Below are 20,886 nucleotides of genomic sequence, written 5' to 3' on the forward strand. Positions count from 1 at the left end.
GTAGCGCACCCAGATCTGTACAAGGAAGAGGATTGCTGTAGAAGAGGACAGCCCCGCCGGAGAGTAAACGTGGCATGCTGCCATTTTGTGTGGGTTCCATTTTAATCCGCCACTTCTTTGCCCAGGATTCTATTTTATGTAAGTGTGCCCTGTAACTTGTATGATGCTGATGAAGGATGTGTACTTGTGGCTAGTATGGCTGTGTCGTCTGCATTTGTACAGAGTAGTGAAGAGGTATGTCTGATGTGTGAATCATATTTAATTAAACTAAACATTACACTTGAAATGTATCCTAAATGCGGAAACCTAACCGCGAAGTGCTCTAAAATGAATTTATCACGTAATAGGTTGAAAGTAAAACTTATAAATCTGTAAGTTGTTAGATATTGTATAAATGCGACATTTAAAGAAAATGTAGGAGCTATTTTCGAGATTAAAGTGGAACTCTCTTCAATTCCTTGGGAAATTGCCTTCAAAAACACGATTTTAGCAAAAGAATTGACCTCCCTTACCATTATACATCAGACAGTACCGTAACTTACAGACAAAAGCATTTAAGAGGAACCCAGAATTGAAGTTTCCGGAAAAATGTTGACGAATTAAAGTTACAGAGCTACATACATACGCTTGAAGTGCACCAAGATGAAAGAAAATCTGAAAGTACTGAAGAAAAAAAAATGTATCGAATAAGTGGTCAGCCGATTCTCCTCATATTTCCCTCCTCAGTAGAGTCTTATCATGTCTAAACAGGTGGCAAGATTGTTCAATATCCGGCCTGTTTAGAGGTAGCATAACCACTAGGGAAACTAAAGTACAATCTGGCATGAACACACACACACAACACACGATTTCCTGTTAAATATCATTGACCAATTTATATTGTATATTGCAACGATATCATCAAAATATTTGGAGTAATTTTAACGTTCTAATTTTAATTAGAGTGACCGGCGCCTTGAGTCTTTCAATCTTGAGTGCCCCCCCTCTCGATAAAAAGTCCATCCCCGGGGCTGTGGCTGTCAGAAAGAGGCTCTTTAGGAAGAGTAAAAAACTTAAGTACAGGCAGGACTTAAACCCGGGATCTCGGTGGGTAAATCCAGTTTTTTTTTTTTTTTTTTTTTTTTTTTTTTTTTTTTTTTTTTTTTTTTTTTTTTAGTCATTTAAAGTATTACAAGAATTACAATCCTTGCTGTGCCCAAAGCTGCAGGTCTTTTGGGCTTTCTCCAACACTGCCAGGGATTCTGCGAGTTGAATACATTTTTTAATGGTTTCCTTGGGTCCATCAAAGCACAAATTCAGCATCTTCTTACTTGATATTTTGTGGGTATTGTCATTTCTAAGGAAATCCCGAAATTTAAAGTACGGATATACGCGCTTATTGTGCACAACAGTACTGTCTATGATCATCCACCGGTTCTTTGCAATACATCCTGATACTATTCTTTTCAATTGTGGCCAGTGAGGACTTCTTCTCTCCCAAATCCACGCTACACTATTATGTTCTTGAAATCTACTGGGGGGGTCGCACCCTGACTAGAGCTTGAATAGTTTCAGCTGTCATGAACGCACAAACTTCATCAATCAAGAGATTTCTCTTACTCCGATTGATGAATTAGCGAAGCTGCGAGAACTAATCCTACCTTTCTAATCCTAAGATCGGCCATCTAAGTCTTATAAGTTGATGTAGACATGAACACTGGCTTAATAAACTGTATTGTGGGTTTTGTTTTGTTTTTTTGTGTGTGTGTACTCCTCTCAGTGCCCGTTTCATCGAAGAAAATCTTTGCAAATGTAGCAGACTTGTGATAAAATTTTCTTGGTTGATAATTGCCCACTATAATTTTTTTTTCAAGGAAGATGAGTCGAAGACAGCTAGATCTCGTTCTAACTTTGTTTTAGCCAGCTTGGCTAATAAGTCGCAAAAAGTTACAATAAAGAAATTCCCACTTTATGAATATAGATAGAACATAGATAAATATTATTCTTTTTTTTAAATTTATTACGTCCATTTTAAATTTTTTACCAATTCTCTTTTCACTACATTCGAGTTTCAACATAAAAATGAAATCTCCCTTCAGAAAAGAAAAACAATCAGGAATAAATTTAAAAATTAGACAAATCAGTTTTATAATTCCGGCATTAAGATGCCAAAAAATAAAAAGTGACGCACAGAATGTCAAGGCCATTTATGATTACATATATAAATATATATTTATATCTGCCTTAACCAACGCATTTATTTAGGAAAAATACTAAAATTTTGTGCAAATATTTAAATTATACCAGAAAAAAAAGAAAAAAATTATAATTTATTTAAATGAGCAGATTATGGTGACGAAGGAATTTCATTTTTCTCCCGTTTCCTCCCTAATCTGTATTATATTTAGATTTATTTATCCGGACAAATAATAAAATGATACATTAAGTGATGTACGTTAAATAAATACCTAAATAAATTCAAATTAGATATACGTATCTATCGTAAGTGTCGAAGTAAATTTTTTTATTTAAAATCTTAAGTATATTAAATTTGTCTGTTATTTGGCAGGTTTTATCGATATATTCAAACTTTATTTTTTTGCTTTTGTATATCGATTAATGTTGTTAAATGATGACTGAGCAGCATTCATCAGATTTTTTATTTACCTGTTCTATCGAATAACAAACAAACCAATACAGCTGTGACGTGATCACTCTCTCTTTCTCTCTCACGTGACATTCCCTTACTACTACACCAATAAAGAGTAAACACACAAAAATACTCTTCAAAATCGATATATTTGAGTCGTATTTAATTCTTTACTAACATTATACAGTTTTTAAAACCGTAAATTACACTGTAATGTAAGCTTCAATTTTATTGTAAATCCAAAAATTTTCTTTAAATTCCCATTTTACCAATACAATAAACAAGTGATCAGAAGGTACATCAAATTTATTTAATCTAATTATTCTTATTATTATATAGTTGCATAGATTGTAAACAGTAATGGCACTCCACAGATAAGATTAATAATCCTCTTCTTCCAGAATCCCTTAATTGAATATTTCGGAGAAATGATTGCTAATAAAGTTACACATCTACGTATACCAAGTAGTGAGCTAAGATTTAAAGCTGTGCTTCTTAAACTTTTTCCGAGCCCTTTTTAAAGTAAAAATCTTTCTTGCAATCCAACTAGTTGCTAAACTTTTCTTGGGAAATTCAAGGTTTAAGACTTCAGCATCAGTAAATTCTTCCCGTGCCTAGTGGGCGTGTGTACTGGCCAATAGAACTCTAGGTAGGTGGGGCTAAAGAACGCTCAATTACACGCCCACATACCATTTCTACGTTCCGCCATTAAGACTTTTCAGGCCAAAAATTCATATCAAAAATGTAGTCTAGAATTTTTTCACTATTTTTTCTCCCATAGGTATTTAGTAAAGAATGAAATTATGCAAAAAGAAAATTAAATTATTTTGAAGATTTGTTTTACGTTTCACTTACAATTACGGTTTATGAATGATTGCAGAATATGTTTTATTTCAATTATCATTGGCACAATTTTGATTTGATTGAAGAATATTGTCGGCATAAAACAGTCAAGTTTAAAATTACATTGATTTTTGTAGTAAAAATTTTTATTGCATAATTTGATTCTTTATGAAATACCTACGGAGGGAAAAATAGTAAAAAAATTCTAAACTATTGTTTAACTGTAAATAAAGACCATTAAAAATCCTAATGGCGGATCGAGCGAGAGTCTAGTGGGCGTGTCAACTGGCCAATAGAACTCTAGGTAGGTGGGGCTAAAGCACGCTCAATTACACGCCCACATACCATTTCTACGTTCCGCCATTAAGACTTCTCAGGCCAAAAATTCATATCAAAAATCTAGTCTAGAATTTTTTCACTATTTTTCCCCCCATAGGTATTTAATAAAGAATGAAATTATGCAAAAAGAAAATTAAATTATTTTGATGAATTGTTTTACGTTTCACTTACAATTACGGTTTATGAATGATTGCAGAATATATTTTATTTCAATCATCTTGTGCCCAATTTTGATTTGATTGAAGAATTTTGTCGGGATAAAAAAGTTGAGTTTAAAATTACATTAATTTTTGTAGTAAAAATTTTTATTGCATAATTTGATTCTTTATGAAATACCTACGGAGGGAAAAATAGTAAAAAAATTCTAAACTATTGTTTTAAAAGAAAAATTTAGCATTAAAAATCGTAATGGCGGATCGAGCAAGAGCCTAGTGGGCGTGTGTACTGGCCAATAGAACTGTAGGTAGGTGAGGCTAAAGCACGCTCAATTACACGCCCACATACCACTTCTACGTTCCGCCATTAAGACTTTTTAGGCCAAAAATTCATATCAAAAATCTCGGAAGTGAAGTCAGAAATCTCTACACCAAACTGCTTAATCGACTTATGATTGATAAAATCGTTGGAATATCGATGCAATTGGAACAAATCTACCCAATTCGTGAATGTATATTCTCTGAAAGAAAATTTCTTTGAAACTTCACATTTAGTAAACTTTTTCTTTAGCTTCTAATCGATTGAAAATCCATTAGAATGGTACAGATCCATTGAAACTAAAACCTATTTCTCCAGGATAAAGTGACATTTAACCAGGGGTAATCTGTCCAGGTAATATTCTCCAGGAAAAACAAAACTTTTCTTTGGTTTATTAAAGGCATTATTTTCTGTAAAGTGGCAGGATTTAGAGGACCTTTTATGGATACTAGGGCGGACCGCCAAAGTTTTATCAAATTTGCAACTGGTCCTTTTGGTTTAGTAAGATTGGTTCTGTTTTGAACGCCCTTGACGCTGCTACAAACTTTACAAACGATGGTGAGACAAGACTCTTTGTCAAATCGCTAACTGCATTATTTTAGCGAACTGAGTGAACGAATAAGTATCGAATGCACTTGCAGGGATGCACAAGGAAGCCCTTTTTTGCAAGCTTTGAAACCCTTAAACAGTGTCTTAACACTTAATTCCAATTTTTCTTTCTATTCAATACAATTTAAATTTAATGCAAGTGCAATCCCCTTTCCACCAAGTTGTGCACTTTTAGAAACAAACGTTGCAGATCTTCAATTATGGGATTAGTGTGTAAAGTACTTCTAAACAAACGTTGGAATCGATTTCGAGAGAAAGAACTAAATCGAAAAACATAGGAATGAAATAAAATTAAGTAAGAGCTTCTGAAAGTTATAATGTTTGAGCTTAAATTGCACACAAACTTGTACATACAACTTTCGGACTTGCGGCACTTTAAATCGGTTATTTCCTCAAATTGAAATTTTGTAATCATTGCAATTGGTTTTAAAAAGAAACGAATAAACTTCTTTAAGTGATTCCTTCAAGATTCGTTCCTGAGTAATAATTAAATATTACTTAAACGTTCAGAGTTTGAAAGAAATTTGTAGGTTAGAATTTTGAGAATCGTTACAATTTGAGAATCGTTACAATTTTGAGAATCGTTACAATTTGAGAATCGTTACAATTTTGAGAATCGTTACAATTTTGAGAATCGTTACAATTTGAGAATATTAGCAAGAGAAAAACTTGTTAGAATTGATGCCAAAATTGTTTTTCTCCACAAGAGATAAAATTAAAGCTATTATTTGGGAGGATTTTTAAAAAAACTTATGGAGTCACATATCCAGACCCATTCCAGAATCCAGACTCTTAATAGACTACTTTTAAAAGTTAATCGTTTCAAAAGAGCACAGAAGATTGGTAATTTCTTATTCTTTTTTTTTTAATTTTTCTTTTGAACCACTAATTTTTGGACACAATTTAAATGGTCACTCTTTATTTTATCACTTTGTTTATTTCACATTATTTGTTTGATAAAAAATATAATCATCGCGTCCTACCTAGTGATAAATTATTATTTATTTAAATACGTGTACAATTTTTTTAATAAAAAATAATTGACTTTGAATCTCTACACTTTAATTCTCCATGACAATAAAAATAAAGCACGCACATAAATAATAAATATAAGAGGCATGTTTAGAAGATCGAGGCCATCCGGTCTGATGTGATATTGTCTCAGAGCACGAAAAAACTGATATTTTATTAGTAAAATTATTTATTTATTTATTTTTTTTTTTAAAGATTTAAGGCGCTTCAACATCTAACGTTACTGGCGCCTGGAGCTTTTTTCAGCGCTCTGCCGGCTTCCGGTCAGTGTCCTCTCGTTACAGGCAACACTGTACCATCACCGGACAGTGAGCTGTAAGAAAAAGCTCCTAGCAAGAAGAAAATCTACGGGGCTAGCAGCTGAATTCAAACCCGGGAATCCGGGAATTATTATTCAGGATTATTATTAACATAAATTCAGGAAAGTGGCACATCCGTTCAGCCAGCTTTCCTACTGAAATGGGTCTTTAGAGGAAAACCCAACTTCCCCCCTATCGCCCAAAAGTGCCTTTAAACAAATTTTCCCGGAAAAATGCTCCAAATAAAGATTTTTAGATTTTACTCGGCGGGACGGGACCCACGCCCCACGGCACTGCAGCCACCAAGAGGCTTATTGTGCCTTCCCTTGAGTCTAGTAGGTGAAACCTCCCCTTCTGAGAAGGTAGAGGGCTTTCCCTACCAGTTCCTTTTGCGCTACAATCTCTCCTGGTCTCAAGGTACCAAAGATTTCGTAGCGCAGTCTCTCGAGTGCAACGAATAGCAGGTGAGAGGCCGTTTCTTCCTCTTCCTGGCACAATCTGCACATCGGTTCCGAGCTAATAAGCCCTACCTTGTGCAGGTGTTTCCTAAACCTTCCGTGCCGTGTGAATAGGCCTGTAATCAGAGTGATCTGATTCCTGCCCAAACCTAGAGTCACTTTGGTTCTTTGTTTGCACAGCAAGGGCGTAACCCTCTTGCTGTGTTTGACCCCAGGAAGCATCACCCAGTACTTTTCATGTTCTCTCCAGATCCAGTCTCTGAGAGCCTCACGAACTGTGAACCTTTGGTGATCACCAGGACTGGTTCCGGGCCAATGAAAGGAGTAAAAAGTAAAGCTATTTATGAGCAAAAACTATACCACTTTGAAGAAAATTGTGGAAATCTTTTTTTGAGAAAATTAAAAAGAAAAAAGATGGAAAATTTATTCGGTCAAACGCCACCATTGGGTTAGTTGAATTTCACCAAAAGTTTATTGTTGGTTACGAAACTTAAACTGGACATCAAATTTGAACTTAATTTGAATTTGAGAGTCTTAAAAGTTGCTATTTCCTTTGAAAAACTGGAAATAAAACATTTGAAACGATTGCAATACTTCCTCTGATTCAGTGTAGACTAAGGAAAAGTGAAAAATCTGGAGCAAAACATCCTTTCCACTTCCAGAAAATTATTCTGTTAATTTTAAGTAACAAATTTTGTTTTCTATATTTATTTATTTTTTTTGCTGCATATTTAATTCGCTTAACATTGAGTAGACAGTATAACAGTAAAATAAACTGAAATAGGACATTAGAGGTAAAGCACCAACATAACCCGGTCCCTCAGTACCCTCTACAATCAATTTCCACTGGTCTAATTAGCCGCCTCAATAATCTTGAATGAAGGCTTTGAGGGTGACTAATTATCTGCAATGTCCTCTTCTCTGTAGAAACCATTCCATCAACTTGTATAGGTAAACTTCGTTGCACACACTGCAAGACAGCATCTTAGTGAAGATGTACAACAACAACCCATTCACCCAGTCAAAACAAACTCGCTTAACAATTGTGTTTGTGTGAAGCTGTAAAAAAAAGTAGCTTAATTCAAAAAGATAAACCAATTGAAGCCACAGATATCACGAAATATCTTTCTTTTTAATGGACTGGTAAAATGGTAATTCAATTGTTCTGTAAGTGCATAATTTATTACTGGAATACTAAAGTAAGACGGCCACACTGCACTCGCTGCAGTAGAACAGGTTAAGAAGAAAGTTGAGAACTACATTGTCACATAGTTCGAAGGATGTTAACATCTTTATTTTTTTATCTTTTTTTAGCCCTTAGCTATTGCATAGTTTTTGTAAATGTATGTATATTATGAACTTGGTGTTCGTGACAATGTGAGTTGGCTTTTGTTTTTTGTTTTTTTATTAGAATAATAGTGTGAGAGGGGATGGAGAAGGGGTATCCTTCACGTATGTAATAAGATAGACCAGATGTTTGTGAGTTCGTTTGTTTTGTAAGTTTGTGTGACAAATGAGTTTAGTTAAGTGGAGATGGTGTTGTGTTAAACCTGGTTTAGCCTTCCACTTCCTTTATTTACACACGCTAGTGTCCTTTCCTTCTCCCGACCCTAAATTCTTCCCATATTACATCTCTTGAAAAGTAAAACTTAATCAATCCTGTTTTTCCTTTTATATCTTTCCAGAATTAGGAAAAATAGTTTTGCCGCTTTCACTTTTTCAATCTGTCCCTGCTAGATTTACCAAAACAAAGTACATTATTGCTTTTATTTCTATCTCTTTCTCTCATACACAGACGTTCGCCCAGCATCTGTCTCTCTCTCTCTCTCTCTCTCTCTAGATCAAAGTAAGTTACTTTTCTCCTTTATTGCTTTTAAGGTCCAATATAATCCAGGCGAGCTTAATTCGACTGTTAAACTTTTTTTTACTTACAGTTTTAAATGAAGTTAAAAACTTCTCGTAAATAAAATAATAAAATCTTCTGTTGTAGAATATTGTTCCTCATTTCCGGTTGACTGATTCAAAAGAATATTAAACCGAAAGAAAGATTATGGCCAATTTCAGTCATAATGTTTTGTTTACTTCTTACCAAGCTTTAGATCTTGAGGGACTTGATTATTTCTGGGGCTTATGATTTATTAAGAATTACAATAGTTTTTACATAGTTAACATCAAAGGTAGGTGTGACTTCTAGCTTGACTGTTTAGGTGATTTAGGTTTAGGTACTACTGTATAGGTAGGTCAGGACAGAAGGCACCTTTGATGTTAACTAAGTAAAAACTAAGGCGCCACGGTAGCCGAGCGGTTAAAGGCGAGACCTGTAAAGCTAATATGTATTGTGCTACAATATTATTATGTGGTAATATTATTGTGAGAAATTCATAGTAAAGTATGTTAGGCGGTTATAGGCTAGACCCGCAAAGCTAAGATGTATTGCTGGTTTCCCCCCATCAAGGCCTTGGATTTTATTTAATGGTTAATATGAGAAATTCATAGTAAAGTATGTAAGGTTGTTATAGGCTAGACCCGCAAAGCTAAGATGTATTGTTGGTTTCCCCCCGTCAAGGCCTTGGATTTTATTTAATGGTTAATATGAGAAATTCATAGTAAAGTATGTTAGGCGGTTATAGGCTAGACCCGCAAAGCTAAGATGTATTGCTGGTTTCCCCCCGTCAAGGCCTTGGATTTTATTTAATGGTTAATATGAGAAATTCATAGTAAAGTATGTTAGGCGGTTATAGGCTAGACCCGCAAAGCTAAGATGTATTGCTGGTTTCCCCCCGTCAAGGCCTTGGATTTTATTTAATGGTTAATATGAGAAATTCATAGTAAAGTATGTTAGGCGGTTATAGGCTAGACCCGCAAAGCTAAGATGTATTGTTCGTTAATGGATTCGTTTCTCTTGGTCTAGGCCTTGGATTTTATTTAATGGTTAATATGAGAAATTCATAGTAAAGTATGTTAGGCGGTTATAGTCTAGACCCGCAAAGCTAAGATGTATTGCGGTACTAGTCTATATTCCCAATGGTTAATATGAGAAATTCATAGTAAAGTATGTTAGGCGGTTATAGGCTAGACCCGCAAAGCTAAGATGTATTGTTCGTTAATGGATTCGATTCTCTTGGTATAGGCCTTGGATTTTATTCAATGGTTAATATGAGAAATTTACAGTACAATGTTTGCTAGTCACCACGGCACCTAATTTGGTAGTTGGATGTAAAGCCCGACTGAAAAAATAGGCAATTACTTGACTTTACAATGTAAAAACTATTGTCATTCTTATTAATCATAAGCCCTGAAGATGACCTAGTCCCTAAGTCGAAAGTTTGACAAAGAATCAATACAAAAATTATGAATGAAATTGGCAATAATCTTTCTTCTAGTTCAATATTCTTTCGAACTGTAAAAAAACCGGAAATAACACATGCACAGATTTTTCAATTATTATTTATTTTAAGCTTTTCTCGAAACTACTTCCTACGAATTGCTTTCCAACATTGTATTCTTATCGCATACTTTTGGGTCTACTACTTACTTTCCAAAAACGAGTGAGCGTTCAAACACCAGGTATTTTTTTTTTCGACTTTTTGCTCAGGAAACTAGTTTACGTGGAATGTCGGACAGCAACATGCCTGCGTTGGGCGCCGGTTGTTGGGGCCCGTCCTTTGACTGCTCTCTCTGATAATAAACGAATTGATTTGGTAAAATCAGTAGTTAGTGGATTAAAAGGGAATGGTACTTTAGTAAAACCTAACCTTACAGTTTAAACATAACCTTCTAAAACTCAATCTGATGTTAAATTCAAGTGTATGCGATGTTTCTAGAAGAGAATGTGACTGGCTGAATAATTGGCCAATCATTTCTTAGAGGGGAAGAGGCTTTGCAGTCATCGAACTTTATTAGAGTGTATAATACTTTAACATTAAACAAGCGAATGTCTTATCAGAAGTGGATAAAGCAAAGAAGAAGTAGATAAAGGAGAAAATCCAAACTAAAGGATGAATGGCAAGACAAGTCCCCCACACATTGAGTTAAGCTTACAATATTAAGATTAAAAACTGGACCAAACTGGAAGAAGTGGTGGTGCAAGAAGAACTGGACAAACACAGCGCTTGTAGTAAATAAAAGTAAAGCAAAAAAGTAACTAGGAATTGCAAACAAAAAAAGGAACCTCTAGAATGTTTAAAGTAAGTCACCTGCAGAAGGGCGAAGAAACTGAAGAAGAACTCTGAAAAACTTAGTGGAATACCGGTTCAAAGCCAGACACTCCTTCTTTAACTGGCCACACTGAGGAGGGACACAGCATACCATATTCGTGGTAAAAAATATTTAGTGCTTGTGGTTGTTGTAGTAAGTTGTGGTTCAATGGTTTTACGAACCCAGTAGAGTCAAGGGCACTCGGTCAATGCCATCCTAGCAATAAAAACATCTAGAAAATGTTAATAGTTCAATTAGAACGTATATTTCTTTTTGTTGGTTTTGTTTTGTTTAGCAACCACTCTTTCGTCTTATTCTTTGTTGGGATGATACAAAAGTGCGTGTCTTCTATAATCTGTACACGTTCAAATTGAAAACACCAGATTTCCACGTTGAAGGCTAAGCCTGCAGTTTTCCGTGTTTAAACAAAAAAAAAATGGATGTGAAATTGACAATTTACGAAATATTTTAATTTCCTTCGACATACGTTGAAGCTCTATTTCTAATCGCCAGCCCAAATCCTTCAAAAATTTCCCAGAAAATCATATTATTTTAATTCCCTTTCTTAACGATACAGGTTTTTTATTAACTCAATTTGATGGAAACATTCGTACTTAAATACGCAGGGTGGGCCCTGCGCAATTCTGTGTCCCCCTACAGTTCTGCTGAGGATAACTCCATCAAAAATTTTAAAAAAACATTAGTCAGGTCTGGGAAACAAAAAATTCAGACTAGCACCTAATTTTCACAGTAGGGGGGGAACGGTAAAAAAAACCCTTTACGGCCACAGATACCCTTACCTAGGCCATGCAATGATTTCGTCATGAGCTGAACAAGGTGTTTCCAGGGTTCCATTAAGTGGAGATATCTCCTTATCAACCGCAATGGGTTCAGGGATCATTGGATGAACCGTATTACGGGTAACATATCCTACCAGGAATCAAGGGGATAGCCATTAAAGTTACAGTTATCATCTTAATTCCAGAACCCGTCTCTGGAACATGCGCAGCATCTAATGAGATGAGTATACTTTATTACCTAGATAAAAAAGTAAATAAACAATTTATACATTAAAAAAGTTTTATATTTCCGTTTTTTTTAAATATATTTTTAAAGTTTTTATATTTCCGGAGACTTATGGGAGAAAAAAGTAATAATTAATTGGATAAAAATAACAATTTTTTTTATTTTTGCTTTATTATTAAATTTAATTAGGGCAATCAAAATGGATATCCATTTAAATTTAAGACTGTTTACAAACTTTTAAGACTAAAAACATATGGCTAACAAAATGAGAAGAACAAGTAATTTAAATACATCACAAAGTTCTGATAAATTTTAGTAAAAACAAAAATATTTTTAAAAAAACTTTAAAAATAAATAAATAAATAAATAAAATTTATTAAATTTATTTTTCTAAGTTTATTCAATAAATTTATTATAGTGCGGATATAAATAATTGGGGCATGATGAATAACTGACTTGATAAGTAAAAATAACGTACATTTAACTAGAAGTCATGGACACGGCTAGCGACTGTGAATCTATTTAGGTGAAGCTGTAGATGCCAAACTTGAGATCACCTTGATTATTCTCACGGTAGAAGTTAGATATATATTTTTTTTTTTATCTATATGATATTAATTTGGGGGGTGATTTAGGCAAAAGTTAGTCTGTTTCCAAGACTTGAAATGTCTTATCTCAAGTAGATCTGTAGTAATACCTTTTAGTCATCCTCTGGAATGGTTTGGACCATTTTGATTCAGAGAAAATTCAATCAGACAGTAAAAAGAATCTTTTTTGCTTATAATGAAATATCAAAAAAGGTTCAAAATGGATCTGACAGGGGATTGTAGAGAATGAAGTTATCCTAAGTGTTCAAATTGAGGCTTCAAATGTTAGTTCCAAAAAAAAAGGGTTGATTTGTAAGATTAGTAGTCCTCTCCATGATCGATTGTATTGATTCGATAAAGGTTTTATTATCTTAAGAAAGGAAATTGGAATTAATACAATATTATTGTTCATAACACAAAAAAATTACGTTATTGGGTTCAAAGCCAGTTGAATGGAGTAAGATTAGGGTGGGAATTGTCCTTAATGAACCTTATTGTCTTAATTATGCCATTTCCCAAAACCACTTTTTCTCACTTTTTTTTGCCTTTTTTTTGGCATTGGCTTCCGCCATACAGCCAGCATCGTCTAGGTGCTTATCACTAGAATATCACTCACTCTCCATTCTTACTTATACGAGGGTCCGTTTGAAAAGTCCGTGCAAAAATAAAAACTACTTAATTTTTTGGGGTAAACCTTTTTTATTTTTCAACATAGCCTCCTTTTAGGCTTATACACTTCGTCCAACGCTGCGCTAGTTTGTTGATCCCTTCCGAATAATAGGATTTGTCCAAGTCTGAAAAATAGCCATTCGTTTCTGCAATCACCTCCTCGTTTGAATAAAATCTTTTTCCCGCCAGCCATTTCTTCATATTGGGGAATCAACCGCAGTCGATGAGGATTATTCCTTGAGAATCCCAAAAGACAGTCGCCATAATCTTTCCGGCCGAAGGAACGGTCTTCGCCCATATGGCCACTCCGAAAATTTTGTAACCACTTATATAAACTGTTCTAATCGAAGTTGCAGAGTCACCATAATGTTTATCAAGCTTCTCTTTAGTCTCCTGAGGCGTTTTGCCTTTCATAAAGTAGTGTTTAATCAACACACGAAATTCTTTTTCGTCCATTTTTTGAAAATCACTCGATTTCCTCGATTCAAACGAATGCCAAACACAAAGAAATAGACCGATCTGGCTGAAAGTTGGTGTGTGTTCTTCCCTAGAGATGCTACTAACTAAACATAACCTCGATACGCGCCAGTAGTGCTATCTCTCTGACTTTGCACGGACTTTTCAAACGACCCTCGTAAATACATTCGCTTCACACATTCATCCCTCTACTATATACAACTATTTACATACAAACTTACCAACCAATGGATGGATCAGTACTCCTATATTCCTGCCATCCTTACAGCTTAACCGAAATTAAAATCACCGTAATCCTTCTCTAATCATTTTCTTGCATTCATTCTAAACGGCTATAACTTTTAAATACATTCATATTTCTTAGCTAGCTCTGCTACAGATTTTTAAGCACATAGATGTTGGTGGAGAATATTATGTCTTCGTAGCGAAATGGTGCATCTAAATACACCCGTAAAAGTCGTCAAAACATTCGTTTCCTTTCTACCACATAACGTGGACATATCCATTATTATATTGTCCTGAAATGTTCCTCCTCCTCATTGCAATCTACGCAAAGAGGAGGAGGACCTTTTGTTGATTCTGTGAAGGTACGATACAGCGTGGTTTTCTCACTTAAGACACACAAATTAGAAAATATCGATAGATGCAATACTTTCACTTATGTGCACTTAAAGCAATAAAATTTCTCTTTTTAATTTTTCAAATTGCACTTAAAACATATTTGATATTATAAATGGGCCCCCCCCCTCCACATTAAAATAACTCATCACTGTTATTATTGAATAATTAATAATTTAATTTAGCATAATTAATGAATCTGATATGAGGGTTCGTGGGGCCTCACAAACCCTTCTTCATCTTTACTATCAAAAAGGTTGAAATTCCAAATTCCCTTTCACTCACTTGGCAAACCTCAAAAGGGTTATATTGCATGAAAAATGCGAAAAACTGCAGGAATGCAGTGAAAGTAATAAAAATAACTCGCCCAGTTATTATTATTTTTTATTTTTTTGGGCAAAAATAAAGGAATACTTTTAGTTAATTTATTCAAAGTACTTTAAATAAAAGACGATAATTCTCTTTTAAAGGAGAATAAATTTAATAAAATGTTCAACTATTTTAAATCAAATAAATTGACATCACAAATCTTATCCCTTAATCTAAATTCTGAACTAATGTAGTCAGAGAACAGCTGGTCTACTTTTTTTTACAAAAGACAGAATTCCACAGCATCGGACATTTCTGGTAATCATTAAAATTTCTTTTGTATTTTATCTTTTTTCTTTTTTATTTTTTTTTTTTTTTTAAACCCACATAATTCCAGAACTGGCAGATTTCCACAATCTTTATAAAATTAAACGAAAAAAAATAATAAAATGGTTTAATAAATAAATAAATAAATACATAAATAAATAAATAAATAAACTTACAGCTTAATAAAAACTTTTAGTTTACGTAATTACATTTTTTTTAGAACTGGTAATATGGGCGGGGGGCCCTGAAAACTACAGGAAATCTATTCATTAAAAGGCACTTCCGGTAAGTCCCGTTGATAAATCTTTATTCCTTATTAATATTACATAGGTGACAAGTCCGACAATTTCACGTGAAATCGCCCAATAGAACAAAACCCAGTCAGTCCCTCCCCTGGAAATGCCCTTAATTTTCCAGGGAATATTTTTTCAAAAAAAAAAACGTCTTAGAGCTAAGTAAAAGAAAAATCGTAGCAGCCATTTTTTTTTTTTGTATTTAAAGAAAATATTAAAAGAAAAGCTGGAAAAATGGAATTGCTAAAGTTTAACTGCCACAACTTTTGATCACACTGACACAAGTTGATCTACACAAGTTCCGGTGTACTTAGGACTGTACTTAGGCAGTCTGTCTTAAGCAAGAATCTACGCGCCTCACACGTAATCCACGTCCATATCGTGCTTAAAAAGAAACCCTTTTTTTTCCTGAAACGTTGGCTGATAGAAGAGTAAGTTGTGCGTATCCAGTTACTAAAATCGAATTATCAACTTTCAGCTATTTGCGATTTCTCAGTTTTTTTTTTGAAGACATTTTGTTCCTGTTCAGCAAACGGATACTTCCGGTGAAATTCGATAAGGATAATTCGAGAATATCGCCTTGATTTCCTTCTCTAGACAAAAAAATAACAAATGTGTAACTTGCAGCCAGTCTTTATGATTAAACGATAAATTTAGGAATTTAACGAGAGATAGATAGAGTGGACGGGGGACAATTTTAGTGGTCTACCAAAGAAACAAGCGATATGAAGCGAAGAATGAATTTAGTAGTCTGAATGCGGGCAAGGAGTCTGATAAGGGGGAGCTTCCATGTTGCAATCCAGTTCAATTGTCACCACAATGAACTAAACCTCTCTTTGACCGTCATGTTCCTAACCAATCTCACTTAGCAAACTGTAATCTGACAAGTTTATTATTTATTAAAAACTCTGGTCTGAAATAAATCACAAGTTTCTCCCCCTTTTTTTATAGATTGATTGTAGTAATTACTACAATTATTTTTTTTTTTTTTACGAAAATTTAGATTAGTAGCCATTAAAATTGTCTCCAATGCTAAAATTTATACGCGTCCAGGCAAAGTAAAAACCTAATCTTTAGACTAACCTTGACATTCTGTTAATCCAATTTATATCCACATCAGGTATGATGCACAAATAATATTTTAAAAGGATAAGATGTCTGTCCAAAATCCCAGGATATTTGAATAGGAAATAGCCGGAAGTAGGACAGCTAATTTTCTAGGCGATAGATGAAAGGTTTCCTTTGATCTTGGACCGTTTATATCTTAGGCCCCTTTTATTTTGAGGGAGGAAAGCATACAATTTCCTTTCAACAGTTCTATTCTTTTCTATTATTCTATTATTATCATGAAAATGCGTAATTTTTAGATAAAAATTAATTTCTTTAAATAAAATCTCCATGATTCAAGAATATTTAATTGCTTGAATTCCGGTTTGAGAAAATCTTATTATTAGTAAGATACTTAGTCGTATCTAAGTTGTGATGCCTTAGAATCGTAAAAAATAAAATAAAATGGATGTTAAAATGGACGCTAAAGTGCTAGAAGAAATTAAGGTGTTTTTATTAATGTGACGATCTTGTTGAATTCGGAGCGAGAAACCTGCTAGAAAAATAAAAAAGTAAATTAAATACAAAATAGAATTAAAACAAAAAATAGAATAAGACTAGAAATAAAAAGACCATTAATAAACGGGGCAGATAGGGAAGGGACGCTGATTTCATTTGGCGGTTTGTTTACCTTCCATTAAAGATATCAGCAATTAATAATATTATAGCACAGGAAGTAGGAGAGAGAGATGAAGCGAGGGAGAATTGGAAAAAGGAAACCAACTCTCCACTTTGAATCACTCTGCGGGAACCGTGAGTATCAGGACAAACTCTTCGGGAACACCATGTGTGCCAGAATCAGCCTCTTCAAGAAAAAAAAAAAAAGACTTGCCCCAACATTCCGCGCGTGCTTGTTTTGGGGCAGCGGGATAAATGGAGGCTACTCTTCCAAGATAGTTTGGGCAGCTCAAATGTCTGGACCATTTTTTTGTTTTCCTTTATGGCCGTAAGAGGGAAGAATCCTTGATGGAAGCCAAGTTTTCATCGTATAGAATTCACTGATACACCAAGAAAATACTTTTTCTACAATCGTTAAATAAAAGCCTCAATAATACACGTACTAAATTTATTTAAATCAGGTGCCATATAAACCCAATTTTAGTCTCAAAAGATTTTAATTTTAAACGACATTTTGGCCGTTAAGTCATCCTTCAGATCAATTATGAGACCAAAACTTGAATAAGTAAAAAGTACGTAAGTAAAGTAAAGTAATCGCCTATTTCTTCAGGCGGGGCTTAACGTCCAACTACCAATTAGGTGCCGTGGACAGAATCGATTAGCAGACATACTTTACAGTAAATTTCTCATATTAACCATTAAATAAAATCCAAGGCCTAAGACCGGGAATCGAACCCACTAAACCGACAATACATCTTAGCTTTGCGGGTCTAGTCTATAACCGCCTAACATACTTTACTATAAATTTCTCATATTAACTATTAAATAAAATCCAAAGCGTCTAGACCAGGGAATCGAACCCACTAAACCAACAATACATCTTAGCTTTGCGGGTCTAGTCTATTACCGCCTAACATGCTTTACTGTAAATTTCTTTTATTAACCATTAAATAAAATCCAAGGTCTAGACCAGGGAATCGAACCCACTAAACCAGCAATACATCTTTGCTTTGCGGGTCTCGTCTCTTAACCGCTCGGCTACCGTGGCGCTTATTTTGTGGCTAAATTATGCTTAATTTGTAAGTTTTCACTTTTTTTTACATACGCTTTTAAGAAATATTTGTGGAAAATATTGCGGCAGCCTTTTCCCCTATTTTTGATATATCAGTTTTTCACGTGGAAAATCCGTTTTTGGGTCCTGGATTCGAAAAAAAAAATGGTCTATACTATTTGTTCTGTCTTTGTCTGTTTGTAGGAGACGTGTTTTGGTCTAAGTATTATTCTAAAATACCAGAAAAATCGCAGAAACTTCGGAAAAGCTTTTTGTTTAAAAAATCATTCAACCAGAAATGCCATTTTACTGAAATCGTTCGAAAACGATTATCTTCTAAGGGCCAAATTACTTCGCGGATTAAACAGTTCAAGCTAAATGTAACCGAATTTTCTTTCTATTTATTTTTATTAGCTTGAAAAACTACTTTTCCCGAGCTCTTTAGCGAAATAATGGCTTTTCCTCCCATAATTAAAAAACACTCTATTCACAAATAATGGTAAAAAGAGCTATTTATTTGGGGAAAATGGTTACAGAGAAAAATTTCTAAAAGAAAACCACTTTATTTGCCAAGTATTTCATTAACTTTTCCGAGCTTTTGAACGTGAAAAACTTTTTCTTGCTTTTCTAGATTTTATATTTTTTCTCCTTCTAATGGTGATAAATAGAATTAACAGTAGTTTATTGATGGAAAATGAATGAACAAAACATATCTGTTTTCTCTCCTTTATTATAAATACGAATGATTGGTAGGGAGGTACTTACAGCAGGGCTAAGTACTGGCGCTGCTAACGCGCTCTTTCCACCATTAACTTAGCGAAATAGCTATGAAAACCGTAATAACCTAGGCAACCAACCATTTTAGGGAGTTCCACCTGGACTAACTTAGAACCCACTCTACTAGATAGAAAAAGAACTTGAACAGAAGATGAGAGTCTTCTAAGACCTCTACTTGGATGGAATTCCATTTGTGAACATAAGTACATTCACGAAATTAGTGGTACTCTTATCCACAACCCCTTGGGGGGTTCGCCAAACCCTTTAAAATCCTGAGAATGTGGTCACTTCCACAATCCAAAATCCTCTGATGAATCTTCCACCTTTTCTATGATTCCAATGATACTCCCAAAAAAAGACCCAATCCGCTCAAGTTTTCTTAACTTCCGCATTAAACTATATCCTAGTCATCCTAATCCTAAGAGCTCTAACCCCGACAATCCATCAAAACTGCTTAAAACGGCCATAGCCTCCTGATCTCCCGAAGCGATCAGGCCAAATCCCGACTTCTTAAGAGTTCCAGCAGTTGGTTAACGTCTCTCATCACGGCCCCAGGTGGTCGGTAAAGCTATTAGGCTAAATTTTATTATTTTATATATTCAATCAAGCAATCAAGGTGAATATATTTTATTTAGGATGAATAAATAAATGAATCCACATTATGTAAAGTGTCAGTTCCGGTAGACCACGAGTCTCTTAGCGAGTTAGAATTTTCCATGACTTCCTGTTTATGATACTCACATACACAAACAAATTTGTAAAATCCAAAAACTCAAACTAGAAATTCTGTACGAAGCAATGCATTCTGTTTCTAGGTGATAAAAGAGTGTAGATAATAATATAAGAGGATAAACCGGAAAATATTTATAGTAAAAGTGATAAGCCTATTTATTATTAATAGTTGATTGTGATATAAAAAAAAAATCGTACTCGTAAGATCGTTGATTGTGTCCCTGAATGGCTTTTGGACATTCATTCTGTTTATTTCATCATGCTGTTTACAGCTCATTAACATTTTAAATAACACACATTTACATTTTATAACCTTCCACATTAAGTCATCCAGTATAATGTGAGACGTAAACATCGTAGATGACGATTTCTTTTCACTAAACTGATTGGCCTAACTCTTATGGTGGATAAAACTTCGAAACCAATCAAAGAAACAATAAAATCAGTGATATCAATTTTATCAAAAAAAAAAATGAAATCGTAAGAGTCACTTTTTCGATTAAAAATGGGAAAAACCAATACGAAAGTCGTATTTCCGGTAGATAATTTTTTGTAATACTTACAGACAAACTTGTCACCAATTTTTTTTAAAGAAGGCACGTAAGCTCAATTTCTAAATTAACTTTTACACCACAATTGACTAGTTCCAAGTCCTCTAAGACCTTTTATTGATCTAAGGTACCCATTCTAAGTCCTAACATTTATAATACAGTTTTGTTTGGTTGTAAAAAAAAAAAATGCTATTTAATTAAAATTGATTTTATTTTATTAAAGAACCGGAAATCACATTTTTCGTATTTTATAGATAATTTTTCGTTTTGTTTTTTAGATTAGCGATTTAAATAAAATATATATATTTTATTGAAAATTAAATTTTTCTACTTACTTGCAGTAAGGCAGGAAGTCTAGACACCAAAATAAAAATGCACTATATTAAAAAAAATAAATCGATTACCACTGACAAAAAACACACGCACAATCTCTGCGTAATATTACTCGTACTTCCGCAATAAAATTACGTAGTATATTCAAAATTTAATATTAAAAATATAAGTCCAATTTTGCTATATGTTTTATCTTTTCTATTTTCTAGTCCCTTAGGGGAAGCGAAAACTAGGAATAGTAGGACAAGTACCAGGGTTAGAGATAAACTAAAGGAAGAAATGCCGGCAAGCGACAGTTTGTACTGCGGGGAGCCCTCTATCTCGGCCAACTAACATCTCTCTCTGCCGGAACATCTTTGGGTCCCCCCTCTAGATCGTTCTCTGTTTAGAGATCTAAATAAAAATAAAACTATCACCAGCTTGTAATCAAATTTTACAGAATCTCGTATTTTTTAATGATTAATGAAAGTTTTTAATTTTATAGGTTTTTTTATTTTATTTTGCCATATCGTTGGAAATGTTCTATTTTCT

The 20,886-nt window shown here is 34.1% G+C and overlaps 1 protein-coding gene across 3 annotated transcripts in view; it reads right to left on the minus strand.

The window, feature by feature from the left end:
- The window catches only part of LOC141454879 (calcitonin gene-related peptide type 1 receptor-like), a 213,724-nt gene extending 193,030 nt beyond the window's left edge, over nt 1–20,694 (minus strand). For all 3 annotated transcript variants that reach the window (XM_074129568.1, XM_074129569.1, XM_074129563.1), the window contains exon 1: nt 20,358–20,694. The gene's annotated coding sequence lies outside the window, so the exon portion shown is untranslated. The remainder of the gene's footprint in view (nt 1–20,357) is intronic.
- Nucleotides 20,695–20,886: the final 192 nt, after the last annotated feature.

Source organism: Rhodnius prolixus, unplaced genomic scaffold, assembly GCF_049639745.1.
Source record: "Rhodnius prolixus isolate KJV_2025 unplaced genomic scaffold, Rpr scaffold_15, whole genome shotgun sequence".
NCBI classification, from domain to species: Eukaryota; Metazoa; Arthropoda; class Insecta; order Hemiptera; family Reduviidae; genus Rhodnius; species Rhodnius prolixus.